The sequence below is a fragment of the Lepisma saccharinum genome, chromosome 16, assembly GCF_977018435.1.
Source record: "Lepisma saccharinum chromosome 16, izLepSacc3.1, whole genome shotgun sequence".
In the NCBI taxonomy this organism is placed as follows: domain Eukaryota; kingdom Metazoa; phylum Arthropoda; class Insecta; order Zygentoma; family Lepismatidae; genus Lepisma; species Lepisma saccharinum.
Genome location: NC_139244.1, coordinates 24,506,151 through 24,529,560, shown reverse-complemented (window position 1 = coordinate 24,529,560; position 23,410 = coordinate 24,506,151). Strand labels below are relative to the sequence as shown.

The following is a 23,410-nucleotide window of genomic DNA, read 5'->3' as shown; positions in this document are numbered from 1 at the left end:
AAGGGTAAGATAAAACCACTATTCTTGTGAGTTATGTACAGTCACCGGCAAAAATATGTGACACTTAGATACTCGCTTCCCTGCAGGCGTTATGTGTGTTGCCTAACTCTACGGAGGTGGTAGAAGTTGCCATTGAAAAGTTGCAATCAAAATCAGGGTTGTTAAAGGTCAAGGAACCCATAAATTCTAATGGGTAAATCATAACGCTGTTTTTCTCTCGTGGGCCACGTTCAAAAACTCCCTTGTCGAAGAGTTACTGTACATTGTACATAACACAATGGACTATAGTGTGGCGTCACATTGAGTTCAAACAAACCCGTCACGTGTTGCTCCGGCATCCGATCCAGGAACTGCAGCCAATGGGAGCCGTCGATGAGGTAACGTGAGGCTGCTGTGTTCCCAGCAGCTATCACAACAGAGACGGACAGTGCTGCTACAACCAAGGGAAGGAACGCGCGCGAGCGAATGGGGCTACATGGAGAGGGGTAACGTGACTGCAGCGTTTGCGTTTCGCCCATTTCTACCTTGTACCTTCGATTCTCGAGACAGCCAGCACCTGGATTAGTCCTTCATGATCACAAGTGGATAATTGTTTATCGTCAGGTCCGTATTCGATCCAAGTTGCATATTGTTTCATTTCAATACGGAACTTGGACCCTATTTAAACTGATTCGGGAAAAAGGTTCCCGGACCGTATTTAAATTGATCCTGGAATAAAGGTTCCTGGACCGAATCTAAATTGGTTCGGAAAAAAGGTTTCTGGACCGTATTTAAATTCATTCAGAAATAAAGGTTCATGGTCCGTATTTAAATGGGGAAAAAAGGTTCCTGGACCGAATTGAAATTCTTAACAGATAAAAAGGTTCTTTACGGTCCAGAACCCATTTACGCTTCCTGATTTTCTCTCCTGGACCGGAGTTGAATTTATTTAAAATTTCTGGACCTTTAACAACACTGATTAAATTCCTTTTATCGTCGTAGAGTTAGGCAACACACATAACGCCTTGCAGGGAAGCGAGTGTAGGTGTCCCATTTTTATTGCTGGTGATTGTACATACTTAAACTTTCTTCTTGTTATACACTAATATTTCACGCCCACAAACATGGACCTACTTGGAGTTTATTCGGAAATAAATATGCATTTTGTGTAGCTGTGTAGCCTTAAGCACGGCTTCAACTTATTTTGCTGATCGGCGCCTTCATATTGCGTCCTACAAATGTCCCATCTTAGTTTATCTCGGATTTTCATGGCTTAAGCATCTTTCTAAAAATGGCTCCTTAATTTTCTAAAATTTCCGGAGAACAGAAGAGCCATAGGAGCAAGGAAGATTCCGGCAAAAGAAGACAACAATGGAAGCAAGACTCGAGGGCGAAAAACCGCTTTCTTCTTCCGCAGTATTCATCCGCTCAGAGACAAGGAAGTTCCCAAGGGAGCGCGCGTTCGAGGAACCGAAAGAGAAATGATTAATTTTAAACAGAAGAAACCCCCTGCATCCCCCCCTCCCCCCGGCCCTTCTCCATCCATCCACTTTGCTTTTCTTATCCACTTTGTTGGTTTCCGGGATCCTTGAAAGCCAAGACGTTGGATGATCGGGTTGCTAGGAAGCAGCACAGACCGTAATTCGCACGACTTTCTCTTAATTACAAAGATGAGGTGGGGGGACTTTTCCCTCCCTCCCCTCTCTATTTGCAAGGGGTTAATCCGATTTCCCGGATTCAATTTAGAATAAATTTAATCAAGGGGAGATTGATTTGCGCTTACAAGTTATGCCGCATAGAAAGAACTGGAAAGCGTATGCCGCGTTCTATTTCTAGAATCTGGAATTAAAAATTTGCCTCCAATGCTCCAGTTTAATTCGATTACTACTTTAGTCACAGCCGTGATGAATCGTAGAGTGAGAGTTTTACGTCTTCAGGTGTTGTCGACAATGTACACCACACTAAAAATTAATTTACAATACTGTTTTAAAATGGCGCAGTGGCAGCGTCGTCGCCTTGTAATCAAGGGGTCCCTGGTTCGATACCCGGTGGAGGCACATAGTGGTTCGGATTCCACTTTAAACTGTAGGTCCAGTCCCGATTTGCCTTACTGTGCACAAAGTGGACTTAAAACATCAACTCAAACCAAACACTGTTATAAAGGGGAAGCACCATTCCCTATCCAGGCTTGTAGCCAGAATCCCTTATGAGCAGCCACCATCTAAAGGCGAAAAAATGGGGGGTAGAATCCCTGAAGATAAATTTATTAATATATTACAAGTTATTAAACAAGATGGTCAATGTAAGTAAAAAATTAATTACCACTATACACTATTTAAATTGGTAAAACTTCGGTATGGTCCCAACAGCTCTCACTCGTTTGTTTCGTCATTCTTAACTGAATTCAGGGACGGCGCCAGGGGTGGGCACGGGTGGGCAAGCGCCCACCCAAAAATTCCTCTGCCCACCCGATTGCCCACCCAATCAAATTCAATAAGTATATAAACTTGGAGATATATGAATAATTCGATAAATAAGTGTATTCTGGTGTTCATAACATGTATATTTTACTTGTGAATATTATCTATGCTAGATTTATTCACATATTATCAACCCATAAAAAGCCAATTTTGTCATTAGAAAGTGAAAGTAAATACTAGAGCTATTGAAACAAAAACTGTGATCAAATGAATACTTCCATGATTAAAAGCAGTTAGTAGGCTTAGGAGGTTCAAAATTATGCAGGGTATGATCAAGATTAGATCAGAATTTAGGTCGAACTTGAGGACTGCAGCTCCGAGCCTCCACATACGTATATAAATCCCGGCCTGGGTATGGTTAAAATAATCTCCAAATAAACAAATAAAATCATCATCTTAGCGTTACTTCCTCCGGCAACACAATACATTCTTTTGACTTTTTAATTATTATTATTAGAATAATTTAATCAAGAAAACTTAGATGGGCAGGCCATGTGACACGAATGGCAGAGGAAAAAAATAGTTTACATGATTCTTGTTGGGAAACCTGATGGTAAGAGACCAGTAGGAAGTCCAAGACGAGGATGGAGGGATAACGTTGAGATGGACCTAAAAGAAATCGGCAAGGATCGAAAAGATTGGATTGATCTTGTCCCGAATAGGGACAGATGGAAGGCTTCTGTTGCTGAAGCCATAAACCGACGGGTTTAATTATGCTAGAGAGTATATTATAGTTTTAATTAGCTCTGCATTAAAATTCCAGAAGTGTCCCTTTTTCATTTCATTACACTTTTTATATACTGCAGTGAATAAATTTTAATAAACCAGTTATGTATGAAAAAAGCTACAGAATTATTCAATTGCTAATGAGTGGCTTATCCTATTTAGAAATCCTCGTTCCATACATAAATTTTGCCACATGAATCAGCCGAAAATGTCAACAGAATCTGTAGATCCAGCTGAAGTATCCAGAAGACGATCTTATTAGTTTGTTTTTAAATCCACTTTTATGCTCAGATAGGCTAATCGGGACTAAACCTACAGTTTAACGTGGAACCAGTGTGCATTGTGCTTCCACCAGAGGAGGGTGGAGTCGTACACAGGACGTCTTCATTATAATGCGACAGCGTTATGCCTTTGGGAAAAAATATACAGAAAGAACTCGCACCAAAAGTGGCATTTTATCACCACAGAAGATGCGTCCATTTTAGGAGGGTGATTTCCCGAGACAAATATTTGACACTTTCGGAAAACAACATCATTGTTCACGGAATTAGCTGCCTTGACTTGATCCACTAATGAAACGCTGTGCAATTGAAACTACCATCTCAACTTTCTAAGAGGTATGAACTAATGCAACTCCATTTTAGGAAGAGTAAGTTGTGGTTGATTTGTTATATTTAACCTTTAAACAGCCGAGCCGGTTTTCGAAAGTAACCCCTCTCTCGCCGCGGCCTTTGCGCGTGATTTTTATATGTTTACACTTATTTCAGAAAAACGCTATATCTCGGAGACTATTAGAGCAATCTACTTCGGATAACTTTTGTTTGAAAACAAAAACATCGGGGCACGCGACCGTGTACAATTTAGAAAGCCCAATTGAGAAAAACGGGGTTGGGAGGGGCCAAGTCCCCAAATTTCAATGAAAAACAATCTGGCGTTCGCCCCCTCTTCTCCCGTTATTTTGGAAAAAGGGTGCAAACTTTTGCATTGTTTTCAAAGAGTAGACCTTTTGCAACAAAGTGAAACTTGTTTCAAGTTCTAGTTCTCATACAAGCTGAAATATGACGCAATATGTACAATTTGCATTTTGGCTAAAAATAGCTAATTTGCATATTAGAGAAAGGGGGAGGGGGTGGGTTTTCTTCCACATGACATTTCAATGTCTTGTCTCAAAATCTGTCAGAGTTTACAACCTCACATACAAGTATGAAGGTCCTAAAAGCACGTGAATGGTGTAATCGGCACAATGGGTCATATATGACCCATTGGCTGTTTAAATGTTAAAGTCATTTTTCTGCTAATTTTGATAATGACGACGATAAGGTTCAATGGTGATTAGATTAAGGTTACGAAGGGGCGAAAACAAACACAAGCTGACACTCAAAATACAAACCCTCATAAATTATTACTTTGACAGTGGTTCCAAGCACCAGGTACTCGTTGCCTGAAAGAATCAAGTTTCCAGGGTGTGCTGCACAGGATAGAGGTTGACATTCTATAGTGTGTTCGAAATGGTCACGCCATGTAACCCAAGTCATTATGAAAAATAGATGAATTATTACTGGCACGGTGATCAACTTCGATGAATTCCTTGTGTCCTAAATCATTTTGTTACCTCAAAAAATATGTTCATGTAACCAACCATACGTGTATTGCTTCTCCCGCATTAGTAACATGACAGTTCAGAAAATGAAGCAACTTAGCTAATAATCTCTTCAATTCTGGACAGATTTTTCGATCTTACCTGTTTGTGACTGATATTCTGTCAAAATAGCCTTTCATTAGCCTACGAATACTTCATGGACAATGAACAAAGAATTTGATTTCCGTGTGTGTTTTAAATCATTCGTAATAAGACGTTCATTTTAATTCAAACATTCAGTGGCGGCGATTAGGAGGACCGGGAAGTGGGGGATGCAGTTCCCTCGCCAAAGTTTGCCACTTTTCGCCCCCGCACTATGGCCTTTTTATGCTAATCCTTTTCTACGAAGAAAAAGCATATTGTTCTTGCCCCTCAAATGTTGGCACCCAATCGCCGCTACTACAAACATCCATATAGATTTCTCAGTTGTACAAACCTTGCAAGCTAAGAAAAGTGACCCCCAAGGAGTAAGAAAACTCTATCAGTCAAAAATTTATACGATGAAAATACTATGCTGAGGAACATGCATTTAAATTACGAGAGATTTCACGATTGTCTACCATCGCACTTTCTATCATTCTCGCCGAATACATAAAATCAAGTATGTGCCTTGTATTTGCAACACAAGCTTAAACCTAATTCACATTTATTTCACTGTATTAACATGCATGAAAGAATGTGATCAGAATGCATGGCTGGGGTATGGCTGCGCATGGGTAAACACTTCCTTGAAATAATTGTGTCCATCAGAGTCAAAGCGAAAGGAAATGGAACAAGATGCGAGAATAGATTATAAAATAATAAAGAGGAAAACAAGAAAAGGAAAGGGAAGTAAGAGGAAAATCGGGAGTGTAAGAGAGAGGGGGATGAATACGTCTTTCATACACATATATAATACTATATATGGTCTTACATTTATACTGCCCACCCTAATCTATCAATAAGGAGATTCTGCCCACCCTGTCGAAAATTTCTGGCGCCGCCCCTGACTGAATTTGAATTTAAAATTTTGGGTGCGTCAGCACTAAGGCTATTTTGCACCCGTCACATTATACGGGGTCCAGCCCCTTATCGTTACACATAACAACTCTAATGTTGCAGAACTAAAATCATAAAATATTAAAATCTTCTGACTCTTGTTAAAAGCTGAGGCTGCAAAGGGGCACTCAGCACACATAAGGACAAAAGAACAGGACAATACAAACAAAATTATACTGGCCGTAGGGCCAGTCGCCAGAGCCTCGTTAGTCTTCAGTCCAGGGTGTACTAACGTGGAAGTGGGGTGGCATTTGGGTGTACTACGTGGAAGGTCACCCCTTACACCCCTCGTCATTCTTAACATTCGTACTTACCTATTCTGCATTGCGAAAGATTCTTCAAGGTGTTATTTTGCTTTTTTCACGAAAATAATTTCAATTTGTGACATGAGAAGTTCTTCTTTTTTCGCTTCCCTAAGACACAATATGGCGAGACACCTTGACTAGCGTGGTAGATCACCACTGGGTTTGCAGTGTTTCCAACCTTGTCAACCGAAAAATCCACACGAACCATGCACGGATAGCCCCACAACCATGCACGGCAAGGTTAGGTTAGGTTCGGTTAGGTTAGGCAAACATAGTTAAAATTGTTATCTTCTTGCAAAAAAAAAAAGGCGTAAACGTGGAAACACTGACAGGGAGTTACGTCATCAAACGTTCTCAACATTTGGTTCACGTAGTGCAAACAAATGAAAGCAATTGTACGTCGGAGAGATATTTATGTTGAAAAATACATGATTTCCCGGTGAAATAGATTCCACGATGAAAGAAAATACCTCCACGAACTTCTAAATGCTACAGAAACTCATTTTCGTAAGTAGTCTCTTGTGTAAAAATGAAGAAATCCCTTGGGACCATACAGAAGTTTTACCATTAAATTATTTATTTGTAAAATTTCGGGTGGGGCTTCAGCCCCCAAAGCTCTCTCGTTGGCTACGTGCCTGTTCAATCATGTTAGTTTGTATCTAGCTGAAAATATTCCTATTTACAACAAAAACGTAGACTTTTGGGATTGGGTAAAATGTAGCAAAAAACACGTGACAATCAAAAGACAATAGCAGCATATTTTTCAACAATCACAAGAATAATGCATATATCATGTCTGATTATTATTGTTCGCAATTATAATGAAATGTGTGCTTCAACACTTGTAACAAAAATATGTATCGGTTTCACTTCTACCATTGTTTACGCGTCAACTATATTCATACGTTTACATACATTGTCTGCGCGTAATCTATGCTTATAGTTTACATCTACGTAGACAATGAAAACTACACTAAAATTAATTTACGATTCTGTTTCAAAAAAAAGTGTGTAATTTTTTAGTTATGTTGTCTCACATCTAAATAAAAGCAATCTCATTTACAACAAAGCTTCTAGGATTTTGTTACAAGCACCATCTATTGGGAAAAAAATCATGTACGTTACAAACACGTGGCAATCGTGAGACAAAATCAGTGCATTTTTCAATTAATCATGAGACTATTTCATACATTTTGTTGGCACTTACTATTACTTCTCACATTTATTCAGCACTTGAAATGCAGTGCGTTCATTTTGTATCGGGGCCGAGATAGAACGTGATTGCACACGGTGAGGCATCGCGCAGATGCCGGCATTTTCGATCTGTAACGTTCCGCTTATTTTTAGGCACATATCTTTAGTATGCAGAAAATTATATTTATATACGGACGTTTATAACGTCCATTGTTAAACTCACGCTCATCTCCATGTTGAAACTACACCGGCTAAAATTATTACATAATCTACATTGCCTACGCGTAGAATGTAGACACACGTCGGTGCCAACGAGTCTTGTTCTGCAAGATCGAGTTTTGGACTATACTGCGAAACAAAGAAATCTGGCAACATTGTCACCTCCGAATTACAGATTCGTTGTTTTTCTCACGATTGTCCGTCGTTCGGAACTTTTACATCGGTGCAGGTAAGTTTTTTGCAGGGGGGGAAGGGGCACATTTCCCCCATAATAGTGATACCTCCTCAAAAAACACTGCTTCAGTGTGAAAGTATCAAAGTCCCTATAATAATTAACATAAAATACTGGGACTGAAATGGAAGTGTGTGTGAAATATATAATTGTTAGAAAAACATTCATTTTCCATTGGAGGGGGCGTGCCCCCCTTGCCCCCTTCCGGACGTCCATGATTGGGAATGTCCATTACTAAAAAGTGATAATTTCTTGTAGCCCTGTAGCATTTCTGCCAAGGAATTAAGAAATGTCCGTTATTTAGAGGTGTCCCTTAGAAATTTTACTGTAGTGTGATGGAATTTTGTTTTGACGTCATTTCTAAGCGCTGCGAGAATCGTTATGTACTAACCTTGTTGCTATGAACGTATAACCAAGGATTATATATATGAGGATAACCCAGCCCCATAAGCCATGGCGAATGCGGATATCACTAAGAGGATACGGAAGTTGCCATACGACGTTTCCGTTGGAGACGGGAGTTGCTAGCGCCATCTAAACGCTTGGACGAAAACTAACAGTCCTGTCGAGGTTGCCATTAGTCCATGATCAGAGGTTAACTCATAACACGATCTCATAAATTCAAGGGATGTACATTATATAGTATATTTGTATTAAATTTATATAGTACTGCGTTACGTCGTACATATTCAAGCACTTGAAACTTATAATGAAGCTGTTGTAAAGATTTTAGACTTTCATGGGAGATTGTGACGCATTTCACTATTCTCAAAGTTGGTTATTGACTACCCTATGATAACGCATCATGCGACAAGTTTTTGTTATAAGTACATTTCGATTTAGTGTGGCTATATTTTACTTTCTGAACCAAAATTTAGGTTCATTGTGGAGAGATGAGTTTGTAATTCTTTCTGCATGAACGGATGGGAGTGAAAAAATGGCGTATTGGTTCAATAAGCAAGATTATTCGCTAGATTGAATCGAATGTTATGTGGATTTAATTGAAGGACTTGTGTAGTAAGATTAAGTAGTGTTTAGATTATTATCTATTGTGATAGAAAAGGACAAAAGTTGATTGATAATAATCAAATCTATTACAATTTAAGACGTTCAATATCCCTTTGGATTGTATTAGAGATGTGCTTTAACTGTCTCGTTTATTTATCATAATGGATCAAAAGGGAAGCAATATTGTTGAGGACGGACATAGTGCTATATGCAATAATACTATAACCAGTGATAATATTGATATAATATCATCTGATTCAAAACATGAAGAAAATGATGTAAATGATGTTATGGACATTTCACACAAAGTAAATGGGCCGAATAAAAGAAAGAACAATACAATACAAAATGAAATGGGTAACAAAAGTTCTAGGATGGAACACACTACCAATCATGAAGAAAAAATATACCAGTATGACATAGGTGGCAACGAACCCTATTTAGTGATAATAGAAAGTAGAAACCAACAGTTAGGAAATTTGTATCCAGTTAAAGTTGGATATATGTTGATGGATAATAATGTGAAAGTAAAGTATGTAGATCGAAGTGGACGAAATAGAGTTCGAGCATTATTCAACACGTCACAAGAAGCTAATAACTTTGTGAAAAATAAAGTGTTATTAGACAAGTTAGGAGTAAATGCCAGAATTCCTAAATCTTTAGTGGAGAAGGAAGGCCTTGTGTTTGGAATACCCACAGAATTTGAAATGCAGTATTTGGAAAGCAGTGTAGAAAGCCCAGTGCTAGTGACTAAGATGGAAAGAATGAAGAAGAAAATATGGCGGAATGATGGGTCATTTAAGCTTGAACCTACTCAAGTCTTATGTGTAACTTTTAAGGGGACAGTTTTACCACAATACATAGCAGTTGGAAAACAAATAGTTGAGGTAGTGCCACGTGTGAAACCAGTGTTGCAATGTAATAGATGTTTCAGATTTGCTCACACAGGTCAACAGTGCAAGGGTAAAAAATTGTGTTATAAATGTGGCCAAGATTATCACGAAGGAAACTGCGAAATGAGTGAAACATGTATAAATTGCAAAGGAGATCATAACGCTTGCAACAAAATGTGCTCAAAATATCAGGATGAAAAGCAAATTCAAATTATTATGGCCGAGAAAAACATCTCATACTATGAAGCAAAAGGTATTGTGACGGGAAATAATTCAAAAAATATATCATGTGAACAAAAAATTAAATTATTTAGGGATCAATTTCAACATGAAACTGTTCGAAGAAGCGGATTTGAATTCCCTCCCATCAAAAAGAGTTATGTGAATGAGAAGAATGCACCAACAAGTGATAGTTGCAAGGAGGGCAGAGAGAGTTATTGTGCGAGTTTTGTAACTCAAATGGCGGAACAAAAGAAAATAGCAAAAGAGAATAGTGGTCAAAAAATGAGAGTACAATACAGCAAAGTTGTTACATCACCTCCAAAGAAGATTATGAAAACGGCTACAAGACGTATTGTACAACTCCCACGGGAAAACAAAAAGGATGTGAACGTGGATTCTTCATCCTCATCAGACACAGAAAAAGAACAAATAAAATACAAATATCCAGTATATTTGAGAGAATCCCCTTATAGTAAGCAAGAACAAGATATGGACAATATAAATTGCAGAAGATATTCGGATCGTAAATCAGTTTCTTGTAGACAAAAGGAAATATATCAGTCATTGTTGGACCTTTTACCAGACATGATTGAATCAGTTCGTGATTTAAATGATTCCAGGAAGAAACAGAAGATTTTAATTTCAATGCAACAAATTATAGGAAAGATAATTGCAATATTATCAGAAAGTTAAACTTGTAGAAGAGGATCAATAGGTATGTCTTTTATAGTGCAATGGAATATAAATTCATTTACAGCTAGAAGATTAGAAGTATTACAAATTATAGATGAGCATCATCCAGGTATATTGAGTTTGTCCGAATTCCGTGGTAGACAGCATCAATATTATCAAATACCTCATTACGAGTTAATATCTAATTTACATACTAAAGATACAAGAGGTGTAGGTTTATATATACATGAAAGTATAAAATTTAAGAGAGTAACATTACCAGAATCATTAGGGTTGATAAAATTATTTAATGTAGAATCAATAGCAGTGAAAATTAAGATGAACACATTAGAGTGTACAATAGTTTCAATTTATATTCCATCGAGTTATAAATCTCAACATATTAAAGTAACACACTTTAATGAATTACACTGGTCGACATTTTTTCAAAAGTTGAACGATGTTTTGAAATGAATAAGTGACTCTGAAAGGATTTTTCATGCTGAATTCAAATTTGAAAACCGTTTTGCTCCATCACGTCACAATTTTTCACAAATCGTGAAAACTGAATAGCATATAGGGGTCTATTATGGTATTATTGGGATCATTTGGGGTTTATATAATCATATTACAGACACATAGAATAAATAATTTTTGCAAATATAGTAATCAGTGGGACATATATTGAGATTGTAAAATCTATATTATATACTATATTCATGTACATTTTCATTTACACATGTCTACAAAGATATATAACATAGTGTATTTCGAATTACTGAGACTCAGGATCAAACTTCATTCTTTTTGACTTTCTGCCTTCCCCGACACCCGAAGTAGGAACATCTCTTTTTAACATCCAACAAAAATCTGCCATCATGGAAACATTCCATCGTCCCTGGTATCTCCGTTCCATCTCTGCTATGTCCTTGTGAAATCTTTCCCCGTGCTCCTCGCTGAAGTGTCCGAGATTACTCGGAAAGAAATCTAGATGTGAGTTAAGGAAATGCAATTTGAGGCTCATTTTACAACCAAGTTTACATAAATTCGTTAGCAGATTTTTCACAAAATGTTCATAGTTAACGTGTTTTTCATTGCCCAGAAAATGGGCAACCACCATTTTGAAACTTACCCAGGCATCCCTTTCCGTAGCAGTCATTATTTCTTCAAAATCTGCATCCAACATCAGTTTCCGAATCTGAGGGCCAACAAAAATACCCTCTTTGAGCTTACCCTCAGTGACGGATGGAAATTTCCTGGCAATGTATTTAAAGCATTCGCCGTCTTTGTCTAACGCTTTCACAAACTGTTTCATTATCCCTAAATTAATATGCAACGGAGGAAGCAGTATTTTAGACGACTGAATTAATTGCCGTTGTGTCACATTCTTCTTCCCTGGAGAGAGAGATTCTCTACTTTTCCACGTTTTCACTTTATGATTCTCCCTGTCCCGACTGTCCCATTCGCACAAGAAGCAGGGGAATTTTGTGTTCCCAGCCTGGAGACCCAACAACAAAGCTATCACTTTGAAATCTCCACAGACAGACCAACCATGTTCTTCATTTTTCACTTTCAGTAGCATGAACCTCAAAGTTTCATAAGTTTCTTTAAGCGACACAGAATATGCAACTGGAATCGATGGGAACACATTACAGTTATTTAACAGAACACCCTTCAGACTAGTCTGTGATGCATCAATGAAAAGTCTCCATTCACTTACATTGTAAGAAATACCATAAAATTCTATGACTTTCCTTATGTTGTTACAATAAACAAGGTTTTCGTCTTCAGTAAAGTATGGGAGTAGCTCTGTCTCTCGATGCCTGTACCATGAGAAATGTGTTCCTGGAGACAACAGGTTTTTCATACTCAGTCGGGAACCAAGAAGTTGGGCACTCTCCTTTGGTAAATTTAGGTCTCTTACGAGATCATTCAGTTCATGTTGTGTGAAAGGTTGCGGAGTGCCTGTACTTGTACCAGGACAGAAATCGTCACTGTCATCATAGTGTGCACGTTCAACTTCAGTGTCACTTGAAGTGCTGCAATTATCACTACTCGTACGTGGTACAGGTACATCTGGCCCATGAGGCACGGGCCTAATGGCCGATTGTATGTTGTTGGGATAGCTCACATTGCTCTTGTTCTTAGCACTGAAACCGCTAACATCTATAGCACAGAAATAGCAGTCATCAATGTGATTTTTTGGTTCCCGCCATACCATTGGTATTCCAAATGGCAATGCTTTCCTCTTGCCACACTTCCACAATCGCAAAGCTTCCACACATGTTTTGCAAACTTCATGCGGGGCCCAGTTTTTGTCCTGATCACCTACTTTAACACCAAAATATTCGTGGCAAGCAGACCTCACAAATGTGGTGATACGTTGTCTTTGCCTCTTCACTACATAGCTTCCACAAATGTAACAGAATACATGGGGCGAGTTCAAACACTTCCTGGACGACGACGACATTGTCTCTCGACACAACACAGCACGAACTATCGACAATGACGAAAACTTTATCAAATATTTTACATTCCCTTCTGCTATTTACATATATAATATCTACAATATATTTAACTACGGTTTTCGGATCACGTAACCTTATACATGGTAAATAAATTAAAAACTGTACTATTTGCATTAGTTGGTATTGAATAACAAAACTTAGAACAAATTTATTGAATCATTCATTGTTTCTAGGCGTCTTCAGCAATTTTGTTAATCATATAATGTAATAAGAGGTGCACTGCCATCTATCGGGAATATTATTAACTTCTAATTTCTGGGCAGGAATTACGATTTATACAACAATGAAGATTTCTAAATAACTGATTTGATTTTGATTTGTTGTTTTAAGTCCACTTTATGCACAATAAGACTAATTGGGACTGGACCTACAGTTTAAAGTGGGATCCGAACCACTTGTGCCTCCACCGGGTATCGAACCCGGGACTCTAAATAACTGAGGGTGATACAACAAAAACAAAGTCACTTCTGAAATCAGCATCAAATGTAGTTTCAGAAACCACAATTAGTTTCCAAACATCAGAACCCATGTCGACCAGTGTTATTATATTATGTCCACGACAATGTCATTATCACAGGTGATATGAATGCTCATCATGAGGCATGGGGTTGTAATTATAGAGATGCATTAGGATGTAGTATTTTGGACTGGATTAGTGATCGATCATTACATTTCATGAACGATGGGTCAGCTACTCATTATCCATGGAATGGTAAATCACCAACAGCCATAGATTTAACTACTGTGTCAAATAATATAATTAATAAATTGTTTTGGGAAGTAGATTTTGTGAATAGGGGTAGTGATCATTTGCCAATTTTCATTACACTGTTAAATGATGCACACTCAGTACCTAAAATATATTCATTACCAATTAGAAGGTGGCAGGTTAAAAACATCGATTGGGAATTATATTCTATAATTTTGGACTCTTATATCTCAATGGAAGATATTAAACAGGAACAAAACATAACGTGTCAACGTTATTTATAATTAATAACATATGCAATGGATATTGTAGCTAAACGGAAGAAAATTAATAATAAAAACAACTTTCCTACTATAAGTTGGTGGAATGATGAGTGTCAAGATGCAAAAGAAGAAAGAATAAGATTGTCAGAAATATTTGCTGAACAACCTTTGCCAAATAATTGGATAAAGTTAAAACAAGTAATTGCTAAAGCAAAACGTATCTTTAATAAAGCAAAAAGGCAAGCATGGGAAGAATTCTGTGAATCATTATCACCATCTGTTAAAACAAACACAATTTGGAAAAAAATAAATTTTCTTAAAAAAGGACATAAAATTAGAGTTTCACCTATAACAACAATTTGGCAAGAACATTTTGAAAAAAAGTTTACACCTAGTTATGTAAGAAATAAAATACCCGAGATTATAAATAATATAAGTTCCAGTGATGAAATTTATTAAAAAATAACATTGCAAGAATTAAGAGAAACTCTAAGTAATATAAAATCAACTGCTCCAGGATACGACGGAATAACGTATGAAATGATAGGACATCAATCGGACAATGCATTAAAAGTACTTGTAAATATTTATAATAATATTCTGAGAAGTGGAAATGTGCCACAAAACTGGAAAACACATCTGATACTACCTATACTTAAATCAACTAAAGATCCGAAAGAAGCTGAATCATATCGACCAATTACGTTGGCTCCTACAATTGAGAAGATATTTGAAAGATTATTATTAAAAAGATTAGAGTGGTATTTTGAGAAAGAACAATATTTTTATCCCTATCAGTTCGGTTTTAGGCTAAACAAGGGTTGTATTGATGCATTATCAACATTAACATTGCATGTTCAAAATGCAATGTATAAGAAACAATATACATTTGCTCACTTTATAGATATACAAGGTGCATATGATAGCGTTGATCCTCATATATTAATTGATATGTTAAATCAGACAAATACTCCGAAAATAATTATGAAGATAATATGGAACTTGATGATAAATAGGAAAATATTATTTTGGTTTCAGGACACGCTTAGTGGGCCCCGTACCACTTCACAAGGATTACCTCAGGGAAGTCCACTGAGTCCATTATTATTTAATATATATATGAGAGGAATATTTCAATTTCATAATTCTACAATAAAAATAATTCAGTATGCAGACGACTTGTGTATATTAGGATCATTTTGTAATCCATATGAAGGTATTCAGAAAATAGAAAATAATTTTTATAAAGTGAAATGTTGGCTGGAGAGAATGAACTTTATCATATCACAGAACAAGTCAGCAGCTGTATGTTTTAATAACAAAAGTGAACATAAATATCCAAATACGTTGACACAAATTGCTGGTATTCCATTTCAAAATAAAATAAAATATTTAGGAATTAATTTTGATAGAAAATTAATGTGGATGGATCATATAAGGTATTTACAAGCTAAGGTGAAAAAATTTTCAACATGCTTAAAATTTTAGGAAATACTAATTGGGGTGCTCACCCAAGAATAATGCTTTTATTTTACAAAAACTTTTTTAGGCCTAAGCTAGAATACGGATGCAGCATATATGGAAATGCTACAGAAAGAATTCTATCTAAGATAGATAGTTTAGAAAGAAAAGTCTTGAGGAGATCATTGGGTCTCATGAATTCAGCTCCCAATGTAGGAGTTTATTTAGAATCCATAGAAAAACCTTTTAAGTATAGATGCAAATGGATTACAAATAAATTCGTTTTCAAGTGCTGGGAAACACAAGAACATCCAGTAAATAAACTTATGCAAGACCAATGGATTTTATATCAAGAGAACAAAATAAAGGGACAATATTCAACTTTCCTACAATGTAAAATAGAATTTCAAGATTTATTTTCTACAATAATAACGCATAGCAAACATCCAATTTATGAAATTTCATATGATCAAATACCGGTAAGGAATGTTTGTAACGAGTGCACTCACGATCCCCGAAATGACGTGTCAATCATACCCCGGCACGGGGCCAAACGTCGTTATGTGTACGGGAGACCGGTCGTGACTCTCGGTCCAGGTTTTCAAGTTCGGTACTGAGACGGTCGTTTATTGTCATAGTATTGTGAGGCGGAGATTAATACCTTGAAATGTTACACTGTTTTGTTTACCTTTGATATGTAGATTCGAACAATCATAAAACACTAATAGCATAATATCTTGTACCTGAAAAACGTCAAATAACAACACTGACGAACGGTAAAAAAGTGAATATATATTGTAACAACAAAAATATTGCAATCAACAACTGTTTACAAAGCCTCCCCACTCTCACAACATTCACTCTATCTCTCTTTCACACACATGAGGTATTTTTACATGTGAAGTATGGATACAAATCATGGATCTCATTAACATATCATTCCTTTTAATTTTTAAACCTTTATGTGAATTTAGGGCATTTGTCTGCCAGCTCCTGTGCTCTTTTAAATTAACTTAAGTGCCAGCCCTCGGAAAGCGGTTAACTAAGACAATTGGGTCGGCGTGGTTAAATCTTTCGTTCGAATGAACGTATGCATCGAGTCGCAAGCTCGACATTACACAAGTTTCTCGGACGGGGGCATTACACACAAGCCTCTCTCGTCCCATGAGAACAACTACTCAATTACATAGTGATGCAAAAACTTAATTGGCTCCAGCTGCCGGAATACACTAATCAATCGTCGGCGCGAGCAAAAATTACCTTAAAAACCACTATGCAACAAATAATACTATTTCACGCACACGACCTTGCAATAAAAACAACTACGCTTTCCACAATTAAAAGGGACTCACCAGTCAACTATCGACAAATTAAATGGCGCGACGGGGCGGTCGGTTACACAAGAAATGGAGCACACTTTCACAATTTATACTAAATATTAAAGAAATGAAATGGAGCTTCTAACGCTGAATGCAGACAATTAAATTAGCACATCTGAACATGAAATAACTCTTTTTTTATAACAATACCAAAAATTATCAGACGCGGGGTTAGGTTTAGGTTTTTCCTGAGTAACTTTGCTAATAAGTGAGGCTTCGGCGTTAACTGTACGGTGTTGATACTAACGACGCACGTTTACATGTACATGAGACCCTCTGAAGTATACTGTACCAGACTCTGCTACATGGCGTGGTCATTCATCTCTCCTGGACGCGGGACTTGCACACGGTTCCTTTGTGGCGAAATTGTCCTCCGAGGTCGATCGCGACGAAGAATAATTGCGACGATCTGGTGTACTTGCACCTCCTTAGTACTTCTGGCGTTCCTCTTGCCACTAGCGTCGGATGTACGTGGTCACGCGCCGGTCAGGAATCTCTCCAGTGTCGGGCATCAATTCGGCGTCGTTCTGGAAGCGTCGTTCTGGAGTCGTCCTTCAATCTCTCTCTCTGGTGGCGGGCTTCGATCGGCGTCGTTCTGAAAACGTCCTTCGGGCTTTGGGCAGTGTTTGGCTTTGGTGTCGTTTTTGGCGTTGGCTGACTGGCTTCGGCGTCGTTGCAGGCGTCAGGGGGAGCGACGGCCCCCTTCTCTATCTTCTTTAGCCCTCCATCATTATGTAGTCCACGCTTGGCAAAAACAAATCACCGCGTAATCTTCACCAAAATAAGGCGCACACTGGTAACGCTCTATCTGCGATTCGCTCGCGGTTCGTAAGGAAACAAAGTTCACGGACACAAAACAATGATCACGCGAGAGTGTAGCGCGGAGATGCTCTCTCTGTGAAATCCGGGTAAAAACTGTCTCTGGGATCGTGGTACTCTTGTTTATATGTCCCTTTCGAATTTGTCCGTTGGGGATGACGCTAAGGTGGCTTGGCTTCGCTTTCTCAGGGGATGGAAATGACCTCTCTCCATTGTCTTGAAACGCGGTCAAGTGCGCGTCGTCGATCCTTGCAAGCTTGAGCTCCAGCTGGCTTTCCTGGTCATCCGTGAACATGGGTTCGAACGCCTGCCGCGACTCAAGCTCGGTAGCGGCGAAAACAATCTTTCCTTATCTCCGCGTTGGTGCAAATATGTCATGTCCTAAGCCGAAAAGACAGTTCCGCTGTCACTCAAGAAAAACCTGTCCCCAACTCCCGAGTGTCTGGCTCGGATACAAGTTTATTCACAAAATAAGATCAAACCTCACACTTTCATGTTTGTGCATAAAATGAATCAATAAACAAAAAATAATTTATATCGAACTGCGTTTCACATGTCACTAGATACCGTGACATGTTTCATTAACAAGTTATGCAAATATTCAATTATATTTACAAAATTGGGAGAATTATAGATTCATATACACAGATGCATCAAAAAATAAAGAAGAAGAAGGATGTGCTTTTATTGACTCTTCAAATGGAAATATTAAAAAGTTTAGACTACCTGGAGAGTGTTCTATTTTCTCGGCAGAAGCATATGGAATATATCGTGCATTGATGTACATTAATAATATTCCAGATAAAAGGATATTAATATTAACAGATGCTATAAGTGTTTTGTACAGTGTGCAATCTTCATATAAAAAGTTATATAAGGCATCAGCATTGGTACTTTACATAATAAGATTGTGTGGTAAGTTAACTACAGAGGGAAGGACAATTCATTTTGCATATATACCAGCACATTCAGGGTTTCATTATAATGAACTGGCAGATAAAAATGCTAAAGAAGCAAGAATTATGGATCACAGAACGAATATATTATTATCATATACAGATATGTTACCAAGAGTTAAAAACAAAATTCAACAAGATTGGGAGATATGGGTCAAACAAAAATTTACATATATGGGTCATTCATATAAAAATGTACTAAATTTAAACAATAAGACTCCGTGGTTTTATACATTTAATATACCCAGAAAGTTTTTAGTTTTAATACTAAGATTGAGATCAGGTCACATACGTTTAAATCACCATTTATATAAAATTAATTTAGTAAATTCACCTATGTGCAAGTGCAATCTAGATCAGGAAGATGCTCATCATGTTATATTTCAATGTCCACTTTATACCACTCAAAGGGAGATGTTATTCAAGAATCTAATAAAGAAAGGAATACCTCTTCCAACTTCTTTATCCTGTTTAATATCGTCACCAGATGTAACAATTGTATTTATCATTTGTAGATTTTTTCATGATATTAATATAGACATATGAAAATTGTAAATATTCAAAATGTGTAACTTGATATAGTCACCAGATATAACAATTGTATTTATTATCAATTTTAAATTTGTATGATAATGATGTAGATAAATTATGTATAAGAAAACTGTATATATTCAAAATTTGTAATGTAACAGTGTCATGCATGACATATTTTTAGGACACTTGGTGTAGAGCTGGTATAACAGCTAAAACCAATAAAATATGAATGAATGAATCATTGTGGAGAATTTTAAAGCTTGTGTGATTTCCCTTATGCTATTCCTGGAATGTTTAGGAATTCAGTGGTGATTGGTTTTGTGATTAAGTCTGGTGCTGTGAAAGATGTGTTTTATGTCAAGCATAGTATAGAATAGGCTAGGAATTGCGTATTTGTGTTTAACGTAGATATCTCATTACAAAACTTTTACATGCGTCGTTTACCTTCTATATTGATTAAATACCATCCTCTAAGAAGTCTCAAAGCACACAGGTTGAGTTTGATCGTTCTAAGTAAAACTAGAAACTCTACATTTTTTTAAGTGTGTGTGTAATTTAAATTCTTGTAGAATTAAATTTAAGTTTAGTTGGAAAATTAATCTTTCTTGTATCCTGCAAATGAGTTTTGGCTGCATACGTGAATAGTTATTATTTTAAAGGAAAACCTAAACATATTTACAACATGTAGGAATAGTAAATGGTTTTTAATTAATGCCAGTAAGAAGAAGACAATGTGCAAGGTCAACTTTGACCAAAATCAAATAAAAAATAAACGTATATAGTGAACGTTACAAATTCTTAGTTTCTTCGTCTTGTAATCAAGGGGTTCCGGGTTCGATACCCGATGGAGGCACAAGTGGTTCGGATCCCACTTTAAACTGTAGGTCCAGTCCCGATTAGCCTTACTGTGCATAAAGTGGACTTAAAACAACAAATCAACCAATCAACCAACCAAATTCTTAGTTTGACATTATGTGGCTAATTCTTCCTCTATATTTGCATACGATGAATTTTCATTGTAACTCCACAGTACAATATAATCTTCTTTGGTAAATGTGCTGCGTTACGGGTAGTTTGTTATTTTAGTGCAAGGGGGAGATATTTCGGTTGTATTATTGTTCATCTCATTGCATATCACGTGGATTGCAATCATTAAACTCCAAGGTAAATAATAGAATAATCCTGAAATCAATTACATTAATGAACCATCAAGTAAGATTTTTAGTGTAAGAATTAAAATGTTGTTTCTTGTCTTGAATTTTACGAAAACCAGAAAATGACCCAATAACATATATGTTTAGTAAATGTATAAGAGATTGGAATATTTCTAGATATTTTCTTTGAACAATCCTAGACTAGAATCCACAATTTTAATTATTCCTTTTTTAAATTTATTACATTGCAATGAAAAATGTCGATTTGCTTTCCAAGTATCGAGCTCAAACTTCGATATACGTATTAATCGATAGTTTCTCACTGTTCGAGTACGTTGTCTTCCCCCGCCAGATGGCTCTGCTTGTACTGGGTATGTATAGTCTGTGGTTTATAAGGCCTTAGAAAAGTGTTCGCACAAGTCAATGGAGAATATGCTCAGTGTCTCATCCTGTAATAGATAATCCTTGCTTGGTCTTTGATATTTTATTCATTGCGTTTCCATGTTACTCGCCGGTAATTATAAATTTAGATACAAGCTTTCTTATTGATATTTTACTTGTTTTAGTAGATCTATATTATCTGTTATGAAGTAGCATGTAATTGTGCTGTGTTTATAGTATCCAAGGGTGTTGCAAGATTACAAAGTTCCAACCTCAGGTATCAATACCGCTGGGATTTGTATTCCGTGTCCTTTCCATTCCTTCCCTTGGAACTAATTAACTACAGTTTCATCAAGCAGTTACGCTGGGATTAGCAAGGCTATACTAGTATGTCCCAACCCATAGGCTTCAAATTACACACAATACATATACATTGGGATTGGTTCGATAATTCAAGGTTCGATAGGTTCAAGTAATTATACGCAATTACAAGAAGGTCCCGGATGGTCACTATTATATTACCAACCTTGCTGGAGTTGGAGAGATGTTCCTCGCAAGCCCATGCCCACAGCTACACAACTACCGTGCGTCCATTTCGATCTGCAGCCGAGACGTCGGGAGAAGCGTGGCGGGCGGCGCTGACGGAGATGCCGACATTTGCGGCCTGAAATGCCCGCTTATTTTTATGGACATATGCAGACATTTATATAAATATTGCAAAACGAGCACTAACCTGTGTTATAAGAGTATGGTTTTAATTTTAGTAGCTTAGTGACTGTATGTGCCGATGATTTTGACACGCCCACCTCTTGTGAAACACGGCATAGAGGTTTGTTTGGAGAACGTTCTAACGCTGCACCAATATCATCGAGTTTTGCTTCGGTTAGAATCCGTCGTTTTTGCTTAGATGTTTTAAAATTTAACGATACAGTTTCTCGTAATTTAAGGACAAGATGTCTAACCGTATCTCTGTGTGGAGTTGAAACGCATGGGAATTTCTGTACAAATTCCCTACACACGTCTCGACACGAGTTTGTTTTCACGTACGTGTCATACATAAAAAAATCTTTGTTCTAACGTGAATCTTGCGGCTGGCATTCCAATCGTCTCACTGACACGTCACACATACACACTACAATAACACAAACAAGTAACTGCAAGTAACCAAGAATAACACTCTTGCGCACAGTACGAAATTAACACGCTCTTGGTTTACATTGCTCGCCACTATATTTACAACTCTGTCTTCATCTAGTCGCGAAGGAACAAAAAACTCGAGCTCGGATATTTCGGATTGCAAGGAAGCTCACGAAAACCATTCACTTTTATCGGTTTCGTCTGCAGTGTAATCCTAATACAGTGTTGCACATTCGAAACCTCCAAACGATTCCCATGGCCACAAAACTCTTTCAAGGATATAAACTTAAACAGGACGTTACTGGTCAAAACTATGATTAAAATGCTTTATTATCTGTGGCTCTTAACATCGTTTCTATAGCGTATTTATTTGTGTATATAAGAGCAGAACTTGGATGAATTACAGATGAACTTTTGCGTGTTATAACACAGGTTAGTGCTCGTTTTGCAATATTTATATAAATGTCTGCATATGTCTATAAAAATAAGCGGGCATTACAGGCCGCAAATGTCGGCATCTCCGTCAGCGCCGCCCGCCACGCTTCTCCCGATCTCTCGGCTGCAGATCGAAATGGACGCACGGTAGTTCTAAATCTGGAACAAACGAGGTTACTTCTACAGTTCCAAATGATAGGGTTTTAAAATGATCCATTGATGGGCAATTAGCCAGATTATTCTGACAGGTTCCACTCTTTCTCTGGCAGTCAGTTCGTTAAATAGCTGTGCCACAAAGGTGAATATCGCTTATCACCAAAATGACCTCGAAACGGTATGTCAACATTTTGTTTTCTATACTTTATTTAACAGAAGAGTGACGTCATTTTCCTACAAAAGTTGATTAAATACGATAGTCAGTGCTCAGAGTTCTTCCAACTAACCTTTAATGTAGGCCGCCACAGTGCAAAGCAAAGAGAACTATTCTACACACAAATATTAAGAGTCAATGTGCATAATTTTTCGCCTGCAGTGCGAATGCAGGACACCGTGAATAAACTAGTAAAAACTGCAGACTTTGATACACATGTAATGCACTGAAAGAAAATTCAAGTACATAACCGAATGTAAATGTTTGTGTATATAGATACTTATTTCATCTTTTCTTTTTCGGTATACATGGTGTGTTCAACGTAATTGGGAGAGGTATCCTGTGTTGAAATAAATAATATTAACAAATGATCAGCGGTATCTTCCAGCAGACCGAAAGCGGGATTTTTACCAAGATATAGTGAGAGCAGAGTTGTATAGTACACATAAGAAAAAATCTGAAGAGGTCATTCGGTTCTCATACAAACATAAGGTAACCAAAGGCTATCACTTATTCTGAACATTATGTGCAATTATGACTACGGCAGGGGGAGCAGACGTAGGGGTGGGCAATCCATTGCAGCTTCGTTCCCAACAGGAAATGATGATTAACTGAAATTCAGTAATCGATGGCGAGATTTTCAATCGACCACTTAACGCGCTTTTTACACAACTAGC

At 37.3% G+C, this 23,410-nt stretch overlaps 1 protein-coding gene across 1 annotated transcript in view; it reads right to left on the bottom strand.

Moving 5' to 3' along the window:
- LOC146000530 (uncharacterized) overlaps positions 1-23,410 on the bottom strand; it is a 349,261-nt gene that overhangs the window by 152,077 nt on the left and 173,774 nt on the right. The gene's annotated exons all lie outside the window — the stretch shown is intronic.